The sequence below is a fragment of the Bos grunniens genome, chromosome 12 (genome assembly GCF_055505025.1).
Source record: "Bos grunniens cultivar Pamir isolate PY7600 chromosome 12, Bosgru_T2T1.0, whole genome shotgun sequence".
Lineage (NCBI taxonomy): Eukaryota > Metazoa > Chordata > Mammalia > Artiodactyla > Bovidae > Bos > Bos grunniens.
Genome location: NC_141176.1, coordinates 16,132,981 through 16,150,793, shown reverse-complemented (window position 1 = coordinate 16,150,793; position 17,813 = coordinate 16,132,981). Strand labels below are relative to the sequence as shown.

Here is a 17,813-nt window from a genome sequence, read left to right as displayed (position 1 = left end):
GCAACTAGAGAGAAGCCCCCGATCGCTGCAACTAGAGAAAAGCCTGAGCAGCAACGAAGACCTGACAGAGTCAAAAATAAGTAAATTAAGTGTATATGTGTGTGTGTGTGTGTGTGTGTGCGTGTGTATGTACATAAAGAGTGATCAACAGAACTTGATTTCTGAGATCCAGAAACCAGAGATTCTCATTCAGGAGACTCAGAGTGGAACCCAAGATTCTGATTTTAACACTCTTTCCCCCAGGATTCTGCAAGGGTTATGTGACCAATGATTGGATTCTCAAATCCAGAGCTGAGCACACTGGTGGTAACAGGGGCCACAGAAAACAAAGGCGCAGATAAAACCTCCTGAAGAAGCAAGCCGGTCCTTCCTCGAGAGGGAGGAAGGCAGGAAAGAAGCTGACGGGAAGGGACCGGTTACATTCGGATGGGGGAGCAGGAAACTAACAGAGTCCAGAGAGGAGAGGAGTCAGGCGGGGGTTCCCTAGAGCAACAGAGGAGGGAACTCTGTTCTCCTGTCCCTTGGAGGCAGAGGTGGTGGGTGACAGGCACAGAGGAGGGAGAGAAGAGAGCTGGGCAGGCAGGACACTGGAGGTCACCAGCCGTGATGCTGGAGCCGTGGCCGGGGCTGGCAGACGGAAGCCAGCATGGAAGGGCCCCCAGTGCCGAGTGCCACGTGGTCACAACTCTGGCAGCCTGGTGCCGATGAAGGGACTGTGTAAATCTTCCCCATGAGCACATAAGCGGCTCATCCTATAAACCCCTGCCAGGCTGGGATGGTAATTCATATTTAAATCTCTGCCCCTAGCCCTGACGGGGAGTTACCTCTCAAATCCCCAGGGAGTCATTTATTTATCCTGCAAATCTCCCCCAGGACGCATGAGCAGGTGTCACTGTTCCAGGGCCGTCCGTGGGGGATGTGAATTATCAGGCCACTTTCAGCAGCGGCTCAGAGCTAAGCCCCACATAAGTCTTGCCTATGGGGCGAGAGGAAAGGAAATCACTGAACTAGTTTCTTATTAGCCTAGAGGTAGACAAGGTATACTCTGTACACCCTCTGCAAGGGGGCCCATGGAAAAAGCATCTATTAAGGATCAAAGCTGGGGACGTGGATTATCACCCATCCAGGAGGTAATTCCATCTTCCCCTCTCTCTGCCTCTTCCTAGGTTCTGTATCAACTTTTGTTAACACACAGAGATAGACATTTCTTGATTTCTATAATCCTGGCAATTACAGATTTAAAAAACAAAACACAATCAACAGGAAATCAAGCACCTCAATACATTGAAATGTTAGAGAACTGTTGAGTGAAACTGGCCGCCTTGGCTGGGCATGAAAATAAACTGCTTGCCTGAGTTGTCTCACAACAGGAGGTCCCGATAAAGAATGCGATGCTACAGCCAAAACTCACCAGAGAACTGGAGAGGGTCGAAAGGAGAAGGGAGGAGATGGTACATCCTACCAACCTCCCAGAAACTCACACACTGGAATCCACCTTGGCTGAGAAGGACTCTGATTCAGACCACACATGGGCAATAAGCAAAATGATTGGCCAGAGACGACCCGGAAGCCAACTGCATTACCATAAAGCCCAAGACTGTGAGCCATGTGACAGCTGGATTCCCTTGCCCTGCTGCTCTCCACCGGGGCGCCCCTTCCCAATAAAGTCTTTTGCTTTGTCAGCACATGTGTCTCCTCTGATCATTCATTTCTGAGTGTTTGATCCCACCCTCAGGCCCTGGAAGGGGTCCCCCTTCCTGCAATGGAAACACTTCCAGATCATTCAAAAGCCAAGCCCACCACCTACCTGGTGATCCTGCTTCCTGCAAACAATGACAGAAGATCAAGGCAGCCAGCAAAACTCAGGGAAGGTCTCCTGGAAGTCTAGGTCCACCCTCTAAACATTCAGATCTACATCTTCACCAGCCCAGGTGCAAGGCTCTGTGAAAAATAAGAATCAGGAAAACCATTATCACTGGGTCTGCTTTAGTGATGTGGCCACACTCCGAGGGCAAGGCTCAGTTGGGGAATGGGCTCTAGAGGGGAGAGTGCAGAGAGTAGGACCACTTAGTAAAATCAAAGTATTAGGGTATTTGCTAAATCTGGCAAACCTAAGAGGAACAAGTCCATAAAGTGCGTTTGTCCTATTGTGGGTGCGGGTTACCAGCCACAGCAAGCCCTCATTGGCAGTGTCGCCCTTTGCTTATTCTGCTCCTAATCTGGGGAGCCATGCGTATGGCCAGCTCTCTGGCTGCAGGGCTGGTGGGGCTCTTCCCTAGACTCTGCTCTTGCATTCACGGTGGGCTGCCCTCTGCGTGGGTACTGATGGGACTGGAACTCACCTCCATTGTTTAACAAAGCCTGGGGTGTCTTGAGAGCCCAGAGTCTTGAGGCAACTGGGCACACGGAAACCATGGCAATTTAGAAACAGTCCCACATCTTCAGGCAGCCATCAAGAAGAGCACTTCAGGACAGGATGTATGAAAGCCTACAGCAAGCGCAACAAAATAGTAGTATTTACATGTGTTGGGCTTACTGGAGGATACAAAGGTAAGAACAGTTTGGTCCCTGCCCTCAGGAACCTCGTAGTGAACTCAACGAGACAAAATAAATACATTTACATGTGCATCAAGCAACTGTCTAATGGCCCAGCAGTTTCTAAGCAGCAGCCCAGTGGCATTTGGTTGGTTTAGATGACATGCATCCATAATTCTGGTCAGAAGAAGACAATGAGCCCAGATGGACTGGGACATTTTTCTTTGGCTGCATCGGGTCTTGGTTGCCACATGCGGGATCTTACGTTGCAGTGCGTGGGATCTTCTCTCTAGCTGTGGTGCACTGACTTAGTTGCCCCAAGGCAGGTGGGAGCTTAGTTCTCTGAAGAGGGATCAAACCTGTGTCCCTATCATTGGAAGGCAGATTCCTAACCACTGGACCACCAGGGAAGTCCCTAGACAATTTATTATTTACAGCAAGAATAATATTTGAGTCTAGGTTTCCTGAGCCCCAGTTCCAATAGGACGATGAACAGGTGCTACCTGAGCACAGAGTTGGGGAGCATTAGGGAGAGGGACCCTGAGATTAGGAGACTCTGATCTTAGGTAGGGTTGCTAGGAAGTCTGCCCATCTTCCTTTCTGAAGAGATTATTTTTTTATTACCCTGTGTGTTTCAGTCATGCCCAACTCTTTGCAAGCCTAAGAACTGTAGCCCCCAGCCTGGCACCTCTGTCTATGGGATTCTCCAGGCAAGAATACTGGAGTGGATTGAAATTCCCTTCTCCAGGGGATCTTTCCAATCCAGGGATTGAACCTGAGTCTCCCACATTGCAGAAAGATTCTTTACTATTTGAGCTACCAGGGAACCCTTATTACCCTGGAATATAAGCAAATCTCTCTAAGGAGGGAATGCTTCTACTTTTACTACCCAGGAACATAAATAAATTTGTTCTAGAAGGAGTCATTGTCTCCACATTTACATTAACATTCCTCAAAAGACAATTCTAGAGCAAATTGGCTCTTCATGCCTAGACATATAGAAACATGAGCAATTCATGGGCCATCCTCTCGCAACAGCCTTGAAGAATAAAGAGCTAACGAAATGATGAAGACTTTAACTGACATGGTTTGAGGAGGAACTTGATGGAAGCTATTATGATTAAAAAATGCTTCATGGAGAAATAACTTGGCATTGTCCCTGCAGAACTTGTAAATAATGTCCAAGATTCCAGCCCATTCTATCTGCTAGGACAAGAGCCAGATAGTAAATACTAGAGATTTTGCAGACCATATGCTCTCTCGGGCAACTATTTAGTTCTGCCGTTGTGGTGTGAAAGCTGCCTTAGACCTCACCTGAATGAATGAGCATGGCTGTCCTCCAATAAAACTCGATTTACAAAACAGGCAGCAGACTGGATTTGTCCGACGGGCTGTAGTTCATCAACTTCGGCACTAGAATACACAACAATTCACTTAAACACACATGCAATGGCATGATCAAATGGATGGGTCACTGACCATCAGAAATGGCAGAAGGGATTCATTCAACAGGAAGAGGGTTTGATGAAGAATCACTGAATAGGGACTTCCTTGGTGGTCCAGTGATTAAGAATCTACCTTCCAACGCAGGGGACATGGGTTCGATCCCTATGGGGAACTAAGATCCCCATGCCGTGGGGCAACTAAGCCTGTGAGCCACAACTAGTGAGTCTGTGTATCACCAGGAGCCCGCATGCCACAGTGAAAACCCAGTGCAGTCGAAAAATAAATAAGCAAGCACTGAATGATGAAGAGAGTCACAGAGGAGGAATCTAGGTAATTCCTAGGTTCCTTTATCACTCTAAGATTCTGTAATTGTTTAGAGACTTGGTAGAGTAACTATAAATTCTACAGGTGTTTTGAGCTTTCTTCCAGATGTGCAATCCTATTAGAGTCTTAATCTACACATTCACCTCCAAAATTCTAGAAGAGCTAGAGATTCTAGAAGGTCACAGAGAGCCTTACTCATGTTAGTTCTTAGGTTCTCTGAAATAAACGATAAGGGAGACTTCGCGTCTGATGGTCAGTGACTCAACAATGAGAGGGAATGCACTGATGGGGAATCCTTCATGTAACTTCGCTGAGACAGAAGACAATCAAAATACAAGGGTTCTGTCTTGAGGAGTCCAGTTCATCATAAGAAATAAAGACTTTGGAATATGATACTGTGCGTGTGGGCTCAGTCATGTCATACTCTTTGCAACGCTATGGACTGTAGCCCACCAGGCTCCTCTCTCTATGGAATTTTCCAGGCAAAAACACTGAAGTGGGGTGCCATTTCCTCCTCCAAGGGACCTTCCAGACCCAGGAATCGCACCCGTGTCTCTTTCATCTCAGCTTCCCTGATAGCTCAGTTGGTAAAGAATCCGCCTGCAATGCAGGAGACCCAGGTTCGATCCCTGGGTTGGGAAGATCCCCTGGAGAAGGGAAAGGCTACCCACGCCAGTCTTCTGGCCTGGAGAATTCCATGGACTGTACAGTCCACGGTGTCGCAAAGCGTCGGACACGACCGAGCGACGTTCAGTCACGCACTCTCGCCTCTCCTGATTGCAGATGGAGTCCTTCCCGCTGAGCCACTTGGGAAGCCTGTGATACTATGTAGCACTGCTCAAATAGTTTCTTTCCCAGTGGTTTCAATTGGCCAGGATTTGTTTTAATCAGATATGATAAGATGTAGACACAGGGACAAATACCTGTGAGTGAAAAGTTTATTATGTAAAAATTTCCAAGAGGAGGGGGGGTCCCCGTGCTACCCAGAGCCACACAAGGAAACATCAGGGCAGACAGGAGACAGGAATGAGGGTGAAGCAACATGGCAAAAGCCACTGTTGTGCTTTTCCTGAGAAGGGCTGGGTGAGGCGGAGGACGCAGCTGAGCGGGTTGAGGATTGGGTATTTGAATCTCAGTGGCCTCCTCAAGGTTATTGCCCCCTGAGGTGATTTAGGACAGGTGCCTGATAAAAGGAGGAAGGTTGTTGTTGTTCAGTCGCTCAGTCATGTTGGACTCTCTGCGGCCCCATGGACTGCAGCACGCCAGGCCTCCCTGTCCTTCACCATCTCCCAGAGTTTGCTCAAACTCATGTCCATCAAGTCAGTGATGCCATCCAACCATCTCATCCTCTGCTGCCCCCTCTCCTCCTGCCCTAAATCTTTCCCAGTGTCTAGTCCAATGAGTCAGCTCTTCACATCAGGTGGCCAAAGTATTGTGGATTCAGGATTGGTTGATTTACACATCAAAGGCATGCTCTCAGGGACGTTGTCTACTCTCTTGAGGAATGACTCATCTAACCTTCAGAGGGGCTGTCCCTCTCTGGGGTCCTCAAGTCCCCAACATGTCAAAACATCATAAAATATTGAAAATAAAACTCATGATTAATGCACCCAGCCCCTGGAATATTTTGTCCTAAGTGTCTGGACAGAAGAAACTATAGCCTTAAAGAGTTTTAATCCCTTGGAGAATGTCATGAGAGCTGATAGAGTTGTCATCTCTGTAGAAAATTTTCCCTTCATGCTTGGGTGGCTACAGTACAAGCCGTGGAGTGAGGCCCAAACTAAGGCAGCAGGAGCAGCAGAGCTGAGACACCGATGAGAGGCTTGCAAGACCAGAGCAGTTCATGAGGGAAAGGGTTCAGCCCATGTGAATGGTGTCCTCTGGAGCTGAGCAGTGCACCATAGCCCAGAGTGCGAACCACCCAGGACACACAGGAATCGGGGAGTGTGTCAGTAAAGCTTTCTGGTTGTGGCCAATAAATCTGCTGTAGCTAGTTTAAGCAGAAAATATATGAGGTAGTTCACAGGAGGGCCAGAGAGTCATAGAGTCGGGGACAGAGCAGACAACGAAAACTACCTAGCTATATATAGCACCAAATTCTTCTGGCAGAAATACCACTGTGTCGACTTCTGCTTCTCAACACCTTGATACCAGGACGCTGGATGCTGGGGTCAGAGACTTGGCCATGGCTGCCTCCAGGGTAGCAGAATATGGCTCCCCAAAACGTGACTGTGGGAGTTCAGGACGCAGCACCCCAAAACATGCCACTTTGACATATTGATTATATTGAGCCCTAGGCACTTGGAAAATAGCAAATACACGGAGAAGGCTTTTTCTGAACGCCCCATATCTACCAAAAGAGATTTTCCAGAAGGAAGTCCACTGTCATAAACCATCTCCCTAGGAATTTCACCAACCAGGGAAGATGGACTGTATCACAGGAGAGAAGAGAAGTCACTACCTCACTCAGACAAACTTCCTCACAAACTATCATCTCTCCTATCTGTTCTTCTAAGGGTCCATTCAACTTTCCTGGAAGTCAATTTTTCCTCCCATTAACAGGAGGACTTCATCCTCCTCTCCTGTCCTTGTTAAGATGATATTTAAGCCTGAATTCTTTTTTTAATTAATTAATTAATTTTTGGCTATGTTGGGTCTTCATTGCCACACGGGCTTTCTCTAGTTGCGGCGAACAGGGGCTCCTCTCTAGTTGCAGTGCGTGGGCCACTCTTGTCGTGGAGCATGGGCTTTGGGGCTTGAGGGCTTCGGGAGTTGCAGCGCATGGGCTCAGTTGCCCCCACAGCATGCGGAATCTTCCCGGACCAGGGATCGAACCCATGTCCCTGCATCGGCAGGCAGATTCTTAACTGCTGGATTAGCAGGGAAGTCCAAGCCTGAATTCTAAGCCACTTCTTTGAGTTACTCATTTTCCCCAGGTGTCTCTCACATATACATGAGGTAGACATGTTAATAAACTCCTGTTTGTTTCTTGTGTGCATCTGTGTTTTATTACAGGAGTCTTAGCCAAGAACTCAGAAGCCAAGAACTCAGTAGTTCTTGAGTTGCTAAGTTGTTTCCGACTCTTTGCAACCCTGTGGACTGCAGCACACCAGGCTTCCCTGTCCTTCACCATCTCCTAGAGTTTGCTCAAACTCACATCCATTGAGTCAGTGATGGTAGTGGGACAGTATTTTCCTCCCCTACTAGGGTCAGACATCCCTACTACTGTACTTGCCAGGAGATCTAATTCCTAAATCATAGGAGAAGGTCTTAACGCCAGGGAAACTGGGCAGAATTGGTCTTAGCTTTCAGAATCTCTAGCTCCACAAAGCAAACTAAAAGCAATTAGAATCTGTACTACATGAGCCAACTTATATGACCTGTCACCATAAAGGATGAGAGGCTTAGAGTTCTAGGATCAAACCTGTGGATTCAAAGCAGCTACCGCTAGGATGATCTCCTGAGTTCTGGCTTGTTCCGATGCTGCTGTGGGCTGGGAAGCAAGGGGTGAATCATCTTAAGTAAGAAACACCAAAATCCCAGAAGTAGAGTGCATTGTGCCAGTAGACCTCTTCCTGAAATGATGAACTAAATCACAAGCTAAGCACCCCATATAATATTTACAACTTAAAGAATTCCATTGTAGATCCTTCTGCAAAGTGAATAACCATCCTCCTATATTTCTCTCCAGTGAAGCTGGATTAATATACTGAGCTTTCTTAAATCAAGGTGTACTATCCCCTTGGAGCCTTTAAAAGAATGGAACGTCACAAATCTCATGAAAAGAGGCCATAAAGAGTCATGGTTTTGACATAACAGGCATGACATAACTGCAAGACGGAAACTGGCAACTGGCGTTAAGCCCCCTGCCTTCCATATTAAGAGCTGGAACTCATCAGTTTGGACACAGAGGGAAAGCTTGTGATCTGAATACCTGGCTGTGTCCACTTAGTAGCTAATGTCCTCAGAGTATCCCAACTCAAATGCAGATCATGGATCCCACGTTTGCATGTGAGCTATAAATACTCACTCAGGTGCTGGACAGGAGGCACGGGTACTTAACGCTCTCATAAAAAAGCAGCATGCAGATGGTAATTAACGCCTCACTGTCCCCAGCGCTCAGAGAGGATTTGCTACAGTGGCAGCAACTTTGATTTTTTTTTTTCTAATTTTTGCTCAGAGAGCCGGAGGCCAAAAGCTGTACATTATGAAAGATTTCTCTGCCCGTTCCCTCAAATCTCAGCGCATAATGGAGATTGGTTCCCCATAATAGATTCATGTACTTCTTCCCCGGTGCCTTGTCAAATAATAGCACAATCCAAGCAATAAGACAGGAGTCCAGGCACACACCCGGCTCACAAGGCCAACAGTGGGGAGGGGGCTTGTTTATTACCCTGTCTGGAGCAGAATCAAATTACTTATGGACCATTTAGATGCAAATGCATCATTCATTTAGCAAACATGCTGCATATGCAGACAATTTAGCCAAACAATGGATCTATAAGGACATCCCCTGCTCATCTTCGAATATCAACTGTGCGTTTTCAAAGGGGATTTGGATTTTCTCTGAATTGATCAAACTTGACAAGTAATTTCTACCTAATGTTCTGGCTAGCCTCGTCTCTCTTCTCCATCTGTAGGTGAGAAATCCTATTTTCTGCTAGTGACAGGGTAATGCAAAAGGCTACAGACGCAGGAAGAGGAGGCAATTCTTGTGCCCGGGACTAGCTTGCCACATTCTGAAGGATCTGTTTTGTTAGGTTGCCTTGAAATTACAAAACCTTTCCATTCGACACACGCCCCATCCCCCACCCCATTTACACTTTCTGAGCTGCCGCGGGAAAAGAAGCTGTGAAGAAATCTAAGCCATCTTTGTACAAAGGGAGACAGCGTTCTCACACGGCAGCTCCCAAGACCGTCTCAGTCCCTGCCTGGGAATTATAAACCAGCCACTGCTGTTCCAGCCACGCTCGGAATCAAAGAAAAGCACATTAGGGAAGAAGATACCAAATTTGAAAACTCGCCTCATCCTGGAGTTTACTGTCAAAAAGACAGCTTGATTCAGTTGTAGGAAACAATTGGGTGAATAGGAACCATTGGGAGAAAAGCCAGGGAATCAGCCCAGTAAGTCAGAGATGTCAAAGGGAGTTATAAGAATTTTCCTACCGAGGGGCTCACTGAACTCAAAGATCAGCCTCTACATATTCTAATCAAATGACTAAAACCTACACTGGCATTTTTCCTTGTACAAGGCAAATGACCTTTAAAAAAAAATCACTTTTTTTTCTTTTTGGTCCATGTCCAAATGGAAAATTACCTGTGATCTGCCTCCTTAAGGAGCCTTAGCCCAACAGATCTCCTACCAATTCCAGGAGGTGCCTTGGCCTGGTCATTTGCTATTGTTGTTTAGTCACTAAGTCATGTCCAACTCCGTGCCATCCCATGGACTGTAGCCCACCTGGCTCCTCTGTCCATGGAAATTTCCAGGCAAGAATACCGGAGTAGGTTGCCAATTCCTTCTCCAGGGGATCTTCCTGACCCAGGGACTGAACCCAAGCTTCCTGCATTGGCAGGCAGGTTCTTTACTGCTGAGCCACCAGGGTAGCACTTGGCCTGGTCATTAGAAAACCATAATTGAATTGCCAATGTGTTCTTTAACCAGGTACCTCTGTTTTACTGGAAAGCCAGTCAATGCCTAGATTTAACTGACAGTGATAAAGTGGCAATGATATGCACCAGAAACACTGGGCCAGATGCCTCTGAAATTTCTTAAGGGAAAAAAAGCTTTGATATTGTATTTTATTAATCCAACAAATTTTATAAAATGTTGGCTAGGGTATAATTCTCCACATGCTAAATATGACACATGCCAAATCAATAGTAAGTCACCTTATTTATCCCTATCTCTCTTTCCCCACCCATTTCTAAACTCCATACACACAACACATACATTCTGTATCCAAGCTACTTTCCCACTCTCCACTCGTCGCAACAGTTCTTAAAACCTGCAGCTGCTACTTCTTTAACCACTAATGTCATCCTTTCTGTGTGTTCTGGCTTCATCCCTCACTACTGTACTATCTCAGCTTGCTCTCATCACAAACTACCTCTATTGCCAAACGCAGCTGCCTCTTGTTTTATTCAAACTCTCTGCCACAGTTGGTGTCGTGGGTGGGTGGCTCGTGGATTTCTGGGAAATTCCTGAGCCCTACACAGAGAAATCCACTCAGCATCTCACACCTCGCTTTTACCCAACATCGATGCTGACCCGCTTTTTCTACCTGCACAGGAGCACGGTCATTGAACCTTCCATTCCCGAGTTTCTAACCTCTCTCTCTCGGTCACCTGACTAGAAACCCAGCGGCGTCTTCACAGCTTCCCTTATCCTCCCCTGACTTTTTCAGTCCACCTTGGTGTCCACTTGATTCTTCCCCTACATCACTGGCTCTCTAAGAACTGTCCTGCATTTCCTGCATTCCCTCAAGGGATTCAAATCACACATAAAGAGTCAAGGGATTCAAATCGCACATAAAGAGGTCCAACTTTATGTTGTATCTGCAATTGGCAATATCAGTTACCTCTGCAGTGATGTTAGTGTGGGTGAGAATATTGGACTACTTCACACTGAAATACATGTTATTTGATATAAATGACTATCGTGGTGTTTCTCCCATATATTACACTTGTGTGTGTGTGTGTGTGTTTAGCCAGTCTGTTGTCTCAGATTCTTTGCGACCCCATGGACTGTAGCCCGCCAGGCTCCTCTGTCAATGGGATTCTCCAGGCAAGAATACTGCAGTGGGTTGGCATTTCCTTCTCCAGGGGATCCTCCAGACCTAGGGATTGAACCCACATCTCTTGCGTCTCCGGCTCTGCAGGCAGATTCTTTACTTATGAGCCATCAGGGATGCTCATACTACTACACTTAGTGTATTAAAATTTCTGAAATTAAGAAAGTAGCTTGGTTAGACTATTTATGAGCTTCATTTCAGGTGGGTTGATAAACGCTGCTCTCTTGTAGAGCAAGTGTTTAATCTTTCCCTTCTAGTCCCACTGATCCTTTCCAATTGCCTACCTAAATAGCATATTCAAAAGCAGAGACATTACTTTGCCAACAAAGGTTCGTCTAGTCAAGGCTATGGTTTTTCCTGTGGTCATGTATGGATGTGAGAGTTGGACTGTGAAGAAGGCTGAGCGCCGAAGAATTGATGCGCTTTTGAACTGTGGTGTTGGAGAAAACTCTTGACAGTGCCTCAAAATAACCATCTTATGCTGGTCTGGATGCCAGGTTCTTTTATAGATCAGAGATGGGGGGAGGTTAGGAAGCAAAGTAGAAAGGTCATTAATCTAGCAAATATCTCCTAAAATGGCAGGGAGTGTGTTAATCTCTTCCTTCCTGCCATCTACAGGTGGACAGGGTTCTAAACAAAGGCACATTAGTTTACAGTCAGGCAGAGGGGCAGGGTTCGCTGAGGCAGGCCGTTATGTATGATTATAATAACAAAAGCAAAGAAAAGCAAATCCAAGAAGCAGTTCCAACATGGAGTCAGAATTGGCTTCTTCTCTGCAACAGGCTGACTCCTCTGGGCCTTCGCTTATGCGGTTCCCTCCGCTTCAACTGCCTGTCCCTCCCCCAAGCACCAGCGTGGGATTCACCCCTCAAGACATCCTTCCCTGCCCCCAGGCCCCCCCACTCCTTTAAGCACTTTATGCCAACCCATCAGAGCACCCAGTTCCTCCCCGCTGACCACAGTTCAAAGGTGTGGTCCCCTGGGCCAGGACAGTCTCATTTACTGATATGTTGGTATCCTCCCTTTGACATAGTGCGTGCTCGAGAACTCAAAACACTTCTTGAGTTCAGCTGAAATAGCCAAATCTTGCCAGAACTCAAAGCATTCCTGGACAAAGACCATCTGTTGGGAGAGACCCAAGGGAGAGAGGGACGTGTCCGTAGCCCTGTTAACAAGGCTAACTGCGGGGCTTAGCGAAAAGCCTCAGACATTTCTGTCCTGCTATTCTAACTGAAAGTAAAGGCAAATAGCAGTAAAACAAAGAGAAATAAATGCAGCACTTTCTTAAAAGGTTATGTTACCGAGTCCAAGAGCGCTCTGCTTGCCTCGCGAGAAAAGCCGATAAATCTGAGACAAAAGTGTCAGGATGAGGAAGGGACTTTATCTGGGAGCCGGCTGACCAAGAAGATGGCAGGCTAACGCCTCAAAATAACCATCTTGTCGGGGCCTGGTTGCCAGATTCTTTTATGGATCAGAATTGGAGGGAGTGGTGAGGGGAGGAAACAAAGTAAAAAGGCTTTCGATCCTTGCAAATGTCCCCTAGAACGGCAAGCCTCAGGCAGGGGGACGCGTTAGTTTCACAGGCCAGTGTGTATGCTCACAATAATAAAAGAGGAAAAGGAGGGTTAAAGTCCCAGTAGCAGGTTCAGCATAAATTCAAAATTAACCCTTCCCAGTTACAGGCAGACTGGCAGGCCGCTTCAGCTTGCAGGGCTCTGCTCCTCAGCGACCCACCACCACCACCGTTCCCGCCCCAGAAGCCCCTCCCGGTGGTGGTCCTGTGGAGTCAGGGTGATTCTCCCGTCAGGGCTCTTCCAGCCAAGTGGCCAAGCATGGAATCCACACTCGTCACTCCACGGTGAGCTTCAGGCCCCCCGGGGAAACACGCCTGCAGTCAGGTCTAAGCAACATTGCAACTCAAGCATCTGTAGTGCCCGGCACGCAGTGCCAGGTACGCCCAGGCGGGCCTCCGAGGTCACCCAGCCCTGGTCCCCACCCTTCCCCTGCCTGCTTTCCCCTCTGTCTCGGTCGGCTCTGTCCCCCTTGCCCCCCCTTGCCCCCTCCTCATGTCACCCCTCTCCCCCCACCCCCGCCGTCCTCCAGCAGCTCTGAGCATCTTCTCTGCTCTAGAACCTGCACGGTGCTCCCTCTCTTCTTAGTTTCCTCCCTGTCGCCTCTGCCTGGAAAGCTCTCCCTCCTGCCCACTCGTCTCCAGTTACCTGGGTAATTCTCACTCCTCTCGGAGCCTCAGGGACGCCTCCCCTGGCACCTCTGATGGAATGTAAGGCTCACACTACATCAAACTCCTCCGCTAGCACAGCCTGCGATCTGTCGCTCCCTAACCCTCACCACACTTGTGGTGCTTTGCTTTGTATTTGTCTTCCCCGGTCTGTGTCTGTTCACCAAAGCATCCCCAGGGACCCAACACGGGGTCTGGCACATAGCAGAAAATCCATACTTACTTACAGGAGTGAAACGAGCTGCCTGACCGCATGGATAGGTCTGCAGATTTCATGGGAATATCTACCATGGGAATATCTACCATGGAGAACAAGGTGGGCAGAATCTCTGTTGTCACAAGTCTTCCACTGCAGTGGGAGGAGATGGATTCTTTAAAGAGCTGAAGAAGGAATATGATTATTGCCAACAGTGATGATTCTGAACAAGTTAAAATCCTCCCTTTCCTATAACTTGCTCAGGTTGCCAGTTACCTAAGTTCCAACTCCCTTAAAGGCCATGATCACCCCATACCTGCACAATATTAGCATGATGTTAGCGGGGAAGAAGCAAGACAGATGGCCTAGGGGTTGAGAGCCAGGGTGTGGCCACCTTTCCCCACATCAGCCTCACTTCTCCTGTCGTCTCTGTGTCTACATCACAGCTCCAACTCAGGTCCTCTTTGATTCCAGCTATTCACAAATGTCTCTGTCTCCATTTGTGAACAGGAAGGCAAGGACTAACCTTTCCTCAAGTCTGCACATGGCTCAGCATATAGCAGGAGCTCAGTTAAGATGTGCTACCTTTGAAAAAGCTGGACCTAGAGACTGTCACACTGAGTGAAGTAAGTCATACAGAGAAAGAGAAATAATGTGTGATATCCTGTATATGTGGAATCCAAAAAGAAAAGATACAAATGAACTTATTTACAGAAACAGTCTCACAGAGAATTTATGGTTACCAGAGGGAAGGAAGAAGGGAAAAGACAGGGAGTTTTGGGTGGTCATGTACACACTGCTATATTTAAAATGGATAACCAACAGGTACTTACTGGATAGCACAGAAACTCTACTCAATGTTATGTGGTAGCCTGGATGGGAGGGGAGTTCAGAGGCTTACGTCATTTGCCCCAAGTCACTCACCTTGATGGAGAAGGAAACGGCAACCCGCTCCAGTACTCTTGCCTGGAAAATCCCATGGACAGAGGAGTCTGGTGGGCTCCAGTCCATGGGGTTGCAAAGAGTCAGACATGACTGAGCAACTGAGCACACACACACACACACATCCACTTTGAAAATGGCCAAATTAGATTTTAGATGCAGTAGGACTCAGTCCAGAACTACAATCACTATGATCTGCAATCACTTTGCCATAGTCAGGTGACACATTTAAGTGAGGACTCCATCTCCTCCTGGCTGCGTTCTCTTGAGTACACAGTAAGGGCTTGATAACAGTGTCTATTATTATCATTATCATACTTAGTGCATGTGCGCTCAGTTGCTCAGTTGTGACCAACGCTTTATGACCCCATGAACTGTCACCTGCCAGGCTCCTCTGTCCATTGGATTCTCCAGGTAAGAAAACTGAAGTGGGTCACCATTTCCTTCTCCAGGGGATCTTCCCTTCTCAGGAATTGAACTCACATCTCCTGCATTGACAGGCAAATTCTTTACCACTGAGCCAACGGGGGAGCCCACCATTAAATAATTGAGACTATGGGGCAGGATGCCTGAGGATTTAGAAAGCAGGGGAAGGAAGGGAGAATGACTGGAAAGCGTCTGAGCCTTCTGGCCAGCATTAAACCTCGGCTCACGGGAAGCCTGGAATGGAGAAGCATGGCTCTCGTTCTCTTGCCCTGAATCATTCTTCCTCCTGAACCAGCAGACACCCACGAGGGAAGCGTGGGTCAAAGATGACCTCAACCTTAGAGCCATCGTTTTCATCACCTCCATCCACGAGGGATGGGACACACTGACAGCTGCAGATAGAGACTCAGAGAGGCACAGCTAACTGCTCAGCTTGCTGGGCAGCTCACAGAGGACCGCACGATCAAGACCCTCCACTGCAGGCAGCAGTGTGTTAGAGAAGACCCTGAAAGCCGGCACAGGGGAGGAATAGGGTGAGGAGAGTGAGGCATTCACTGTGGGACCAAAACTCAAGGGAGTGCCAGAAATTAATAATCGAGATAATATTTTAATGCAATATTTTTTAAAAAAAATCAAAATTGAAGCCCCCAGATTCCATGCTGAAAAGTATCAATACCATAAATAAAGACCAAGTGTGATTTGACACTTTGTACAGCCCTGAGACTGAGTTCCTCACCTGGCCCAGCTTTGATTACCTAAACATGGACAAGAGACCTAGTCACCGCATCTGGTGTAAGGACCAAAGGAGGAGGTGTGGTTTCCACCCTTTAGGAACTTATAGGCTTATCCTGGTGAACTAGGGAGCAGTTGTAACCATACAACTGCTTACTAGGCCAAAGGAAATTCGAACAATATTTATGGAGAATGAAATGTCAATATTACTCAAAATTCTCCAAAATATGCACTTTAACTCAGCAATTCTGCTTCTAAGAAGTTACCTTAAGGAAATAATAATAGATTATTATTATTTATATATATAATATATATAATAATATATAACGTGCAAAGACATTCATCAGTGCACAGTTTATTATGAGAGAAATCTTAGAAGCCTCTAAAATGATTCAAAACATGGAACTGATTTTACTAATAAAACAGTAACAAGATATCCGTATAATAAAATACTATTCTGCCACTTTGGAGAAGGCAATGGCAACCCACTCCAGTACTCTCGCCTGGAGAATCCCATGGACGGAGGAGCTGCAGGAGTCTGGTGGGCTGCCGTCTATGGGGTTGCACAGAGTTGGACGCGACTGAAGCGACTTAGCAGCAGCATTCTGCCACTTAAAACAATGCTGTAGAAAAACTTAATGACGTGAAGAAAAGCTCATGGGACACTGTCAAGTGAGGAAAATAACTGAATATGTATATATGAAAATCTTTGCTTAAGGAGCTAAAAAAGATCAACTTTGAGGCCAGCGAGCTATATGGTGGATTATATTATATTCTATGTTATCGGCATTTTCTAAAATGAATTGGGATTCCCAGGTGGCTCAGAAGGTAAAGAATCTGCCTGCAATGCAGGAGACCAGAGTTTGATCCCTGGGTCAGGAAGATCCCCTGGAGAAGGAAATGGCAACCCACTCCAGTATTCTTGCCTGGAGGATCCCATGGACAGAGGAGCCTGGTGGGCTACAGTCCATGGGATCACAAAGAGTTGGACATGACTAAGCACACATATACACAAAATGAATTGCTCTTATAATCAGATCTCAACATACTCTACTTTTTTTAAGAAGCATGGATCTATTGACAGATTAATAGTAGCCTGACAGGGAGGAGATACATCACTGCAGGAAGAGGATGGACACAGGCGGTAAGGGCAGCCAGGCTGGCTGGAGCAGCTGAGGCACCCAGCTAAGTACGGTCTTCTCCGCCACACTCACGGAGGGACGCGGGGCACAGAACCTGGAGTGGAGGAAAGGTTCATTGGAACCAAGCCAGAAACAGCTGACCACAGGGCTGCCAATTCCAGAAAGCCCTTGATAATCCTAGATCCTGAGCACAAAAGATCCAGTGACCTGTTCCATCAAAGAGGGAAGGAGCCACAGGCATGTCTCAGAAACCGTGAGGAAAAGTTCCAGCAGCTCCTCTGATTAAAATTTCAAATCCACAACCCTGCCCCTAATCCCTTGGTGAAAAGGGAAGATTAGCACAAGTCTGCAGCCCTGACAACTCCCACCACCCTTTCAGTCCCATGTAAAATTTCAGGCATCTCCCTGGAGACCCCAAGCTGGGCTACTGCCGTTGCTTTCCCACTAATTGGAAAACTGTAATAAGAAAGTAAACAGTGCTGATTCCATAATAACCTGAAAATAGAGCAGCCTGCCTTGTGTTCCCTGATTACTCTATTCATTTACTAAATACACTAGCAGGAGGGCTTGAAAGGATGAAAGATGGGGGCTATTGTGAGCCCTTGATGTCACTGCATTTTTCATTGTATTAAAACAATAACCTCTGTACTGGGGGAGATCACTTGGTTAGGGAAAACCTCCGGACTCCCAAGGGCTGGGACAGAGGCTTTGCAAATTTGAATGACTCCGTTTGGGGACATAAAGAATGCCGCTTGCTCTGCCGGCCACTGCGGGAGGAGGAGGAGGAGGTAGGAGCACAGCTGACTCGGTGAGGCTGTCACGTCTTCCTCCCTTTTTGTTCCAAACCACTTCACACCTGGTGTCTTAAAGAAAGAGGAGGCAAGGGGGAGTCCAAGGGGCAGGGAGGGGATGGAGTGTAGGGGAGTGTATAACGTCCCCCCGGCTTCCAACCTGGTCACAGAGTCCTGAGAACTGCAGTGGCTGCAGCCCGCTTGCAGCTCCTGGGGAAGTAACCCATCCACCACCACGCCATCGAAGAA

General features: G+C 47.2%; 1 long non-coding RNA gene across 2 annotated transcripts in view; it reads right to left on the bottom strand.

The window, feature by feature from the left end:
• LOC147361420 (uncharacterized) overlaps nucleotides 1-17,813 on the bottom strand; it is a 41,056-nt gene that overhangs the window by 5,959 nt on the left and 17,284 nt on the right. The window contains exons 1-4 of one of the 2 annotated variants that reach the window (XR_015137883.1): nucleotides 7,730-7,748; nucleotides 3,850-3,948; nucleotides 2,343-2,488; nucleotides 1,808-1,941 (exon numbers count right to left, since the gene is read on the bottom strand). This is a non-coding gene — a long non-coding RNA (uncharacterized LOC147361420). Of the gene's footprint in view, nucleotides 1-1,807; nucleotides 1,942-2,342; nucleotides 2,489-3,849; nucleotides 3,949-7,729; nucleotides 7,749-17,813 lie in introns of those variants that run through there. The other variant, XR_015137882.1, reaches the window with a different exon arrangement.